Source organism: Pyrgilauda ruficollis, unplaced genomic scaffold (assembly GCF_017590135.1).
Source record: "Pyrgilauda ruficollis isolate IOZ18807 unplaced genomic scaffold, ASM1759013v1 scaffold374, whole genome shotgun sequence".
Lineage (NCBI taxonomy): Eukaryota > Metazoa > Chordata > Aves > Passeriformes > Passeridae > Pyrgilauda > Pyrgilauda ruficollis.
Window position 1 is genome coordinate 70030 of NW_024525201.1, and position 3824 is coordinate 73853.

Below are 3824 nucleotides of genomic sequence, written 5' to 3' on the forward strand. Positions count from 1 at the left end.
GGAAAAAAAGGGGGGGTGTTTTTTTTTTTTTTTTTTTTTTTTTTGTCGCCAATCCCCCCCCCCCTTTTCCCTCCCCTCTCATCCCTTTTCTTCCCCTTTTTGTCCTTCCTGGTATTTATCGCTGGAGAAAAAAAAAAAAAAAATTAAAAGTTATGTTTAAAAAGTGTTGGCGGGGAGGGGAAAATTAAAAATGAATGGAATAAAAGGGCGAGGCGGGGTGAGAGTGGAGTGAGGGAGAGAAACGAAAAAGAGGGGAAAAATTAAAAAGAAATCAAATAAAAGGGTGAGAGTGGAGTGAGGGAGAGAAATGAAAAAGAGGGAAAAAATTAAAAAATAAATGGAATAAAAGGGTGAGAGTGGAGTGAGGGAGAGAAATGAAAAAGAGGGAAAAAATTAAAAAATAAATGGAATAAAAGGGTGAGAGTGGAGTGAGGGAGAGAAGCGAAAAAGAGGGGAAAATGGGGAAAATTCAAAATAAATAAATAAAAGGGCGAGGCGGGGTGAAAAATGAAAAAGAGGGAGGGAAAAGCGGCGGAGCGAAAAAGTGAAATTGAAGCGGAGGAGTGAAGGTGGAGAAGCGAAAAAGGGGAATTAAAATTGGGGAAAAAAAGTGAGGGGGCGGAAAAGTTCGGGAATTAAAAAGCGGGGGAACGAAAAAGCGGAAAAAACGAAAAAGCGGAAAAATGAAAAAAAAAAATTAAAAAGTGGAGGAGTGAATGCGGAGGAATGAATGCGAAGAATTTAATTAATTAATGCGGGGGAATGAATGAGTGAATGAATGAGGAGGAATTAATTAATTAATTAATTAATTAATTAATTAATGAGAGAGCTCCACGAATGCCCCCCAAAATCTCCCCCCTCGCCCCCTCATCCCGGCCTCACCCCCACCCCAAAAACCGGGAAAATCGGGCAAAAATTGGGGCAAAACCGGGCGGAATCGGGGGCGACCCCGCCCCCCGCTTGTGCCCCCCCCAAACCTCAGCGGAAAAAATCAGATTTTCCTGGCGGAAATGCCATAAAAAAGCGCTTTTTTGGCCCAAAATCGCCTTTTTTCCTCCCGGTATTTCAGCAGCTCATCACCGCATCCACAAACTGTGACGGTTTCTGTGTGAATATTTTTCTCTGTGTTCGTGGTACCTGTATTTATATTTATGTTTAGCGCTGTAATGTTCGAGAAAAAAAAAGGGAAAAAAAATGATTAAAAAACTAAAAAAAAAAAAAAGTGAATGGAGTTCATAGAGGTAGAGAGAGAAAAGAAAAATGAATAATAAAAATTAAAAATAACAAAAAAAAAGGTGAAAAATGTTTAAAACATAAATAAAATTGACAAATCTTGTGTTACACCCTCTCATGTATAAAATCCCCGGGTCCGGACCGGACTTTCTGTCGAGTATTTAATGAAATAAAATCGGAATATTATTTTTGAAAGTTGCCCTGAGCTTCAGTGGGAACCTCGTGCTGGAAAATTCGTTTTTTATTTCGCGTTTCCTCCCCAAAAATCTCCTCCCTCCCCTCCCCGGTCTCGTCTTTTCCAAAAAAAAAAGGGGAAAAAATAAAGAGGAGGGGGGAAATAAGGAGAAAAAAGGAAATGTTTGGCTTTGTCTCCTTGGCTGAGTCTCGTGTAATTGTTCGGGGCCGCGGGAATTTCCGTGATTAAAAATAGAAATGTGGATTTCCAAAGTTCCCAGATTCCTTTTTTCCCCTCCTTTTAAATTTTTTTGGGTTTTTTTCCTCCCCCGGGGGTGAAAAGTTCGGCTTCTCTTTTATTATTTATGATTTATTGGTGATTTATTGGTGATTTATTGGTGATGGATGTGGGGTTTATTAATTAATTAATGAATTTTTTTTTAGGTTTATTTTGCGCCCGGAGCTTTCCCCCACCCGTTTTCCCTCGATTTCATCCCAAAAAAAAACCTCTCCAGGGAACGGGGGAGGGGTAAAAAGGCTTTTTTACCTTTTTTTAGCATTTTTTAGCGTTTTTTATCCAGAGGAGATCGGAAATTGTGGATTTAACAGCGGGAAATGAAACGCGGAGAGAAAGAACGGACAAAAATCGGATTTTTCCTCCTTTTTTCATCGAATTTGGGAGATTTTCTGGGAATTCCGGGGGTCACGGAGTGAGAAATCCCTGGGAAAAAAAATAGAAAGAAATAAATAAGATTTATCTCTTAAAGGAAACAGCGAGGGGAAAAAAGCACGAAAAGAGGAAATAATCATAAAAAAGAGGAAATTGTTGGTTTTTAAAGGGAAATAATCGTAAAAAGTGGGAATAATGGTTTAAAAAGGGAAATAATCGTAAAAGAAGGGGAAATGATCGTTAAAAAAGGGGAAATAATCGTAAAACAAAGGAAAATAATCGTAAAAAAGGGGAATAATCCTAATAAAAAGGAGCCCGAGGAGGTTTTTTTTTTTTTCCCCTCCCATCCTTTGCTTCTCTCCAGGATGGAATTTATGCAAAATAAACTGACAAAAAATACCAAAAAAACCCCAAAAATGAGGAAAAAGCCAAAAAAGCGGCCGGCGGGGGGGGGGGGGGGGAAAATCCCATTTTTCCAGGGTTTTTCCCCCCCCCCCCCCTCCTTTGAGGAAGATCCGGCTGCAATAAATTATGGAAAAAGAGAGGAAAAAAAGAAAAAAAAAAAGGATAAAAAACCAGAGGAAAGGCGAGAATAAATAAATAAATTAAAATTAAAAAAAAAAAAAAAATCCGAGGAATGTAAACTTTGGAGCGCTGGAGGAGGAGCGGCCCAAAAATATCCCGGAATGGCCAGGGGGAAAAAAAAGAGGTTTTATTTAATTTATTTTAATTTTTGGGTGGTTTTTCTTTTAGGGAGGAAAAGGTTGGGAAGAGGGGGTGGCAGGAAAGAGGAAAAATGGGGGAAAAAAGGAGGAAAAATGGGGAAAAAAAGGAAGAAAAATGGGGAAAAAAGGAAGAAAAATGGGGAAAAAAGGAGGAAAAGGGGGAGAAAAAGAGAAATATAATGGGGGGAAGGGATTAAACAGGAGGAAAAGGGAGGAGAGGGAAAAAGGGAAAGAAATTAAAATAAAGGAAAAGAAAGAAGAAAAAGGAAAGTTTTTAAAAATGGGAAGAAAAGGGGGAAAGGGAAGAAAAAGGAAATAAATGGGAAAAAAGAAAAACCTTTGAAAATAAAAGAAAAAATAAAGGAAAAGGATGAAAATACACGATTTTAATTTAAATTATTTCGCTATTTAAAGCAACCCCGCGCAGAGGCGCGCAAGGAACGCGCCCTGAAATGAAGGGCAAAAATCAAAAATCATTTAAAAATTAAGAAATAACTGGGAAAAGGGGAGAAAAAAAGGAGAAAAAGGGAGAAATCAGCGCAAAAGCAGAAGCGCGCGGTGCCGCCGAGCAGCGCTAGGTGCCGCTGCCGCCCCGCCCCGCAGGAAAAACCCCAAAAAAATAAAAAAAACATCAAACCCCCAGCCTGGGGTCACGGATTTGAGGAGCGGCCGCCGCCCCCTGCACGTGACGCCCCCAGAAAAAATAAAAATCCCAGATTTGGGACGGGAGGGGGGCGGAAAATCGCGGGAATCTGCGCCGGGAATTTCCGCGGCTCGGGAGCGACCCCCGGCCGCTTCTCCGCGTTTTTATTTCGATTTTTTATCTTTTATTTGAATTTTTTTTTTCTATTTTTAACAAATATTTTTATATATTTTTTTTTGAGTTTTTGGATAATTTATTGTACGTTTTTGCTATTTTAATTTTTTTAATAATTTGTTTTGGATTTATTAAAAGGTATTTTAAAGATTTTTAATCCCCCCCTCCTCCTCCGGGTGAAGGCGGAAATTTAAAGAGTCAAGAA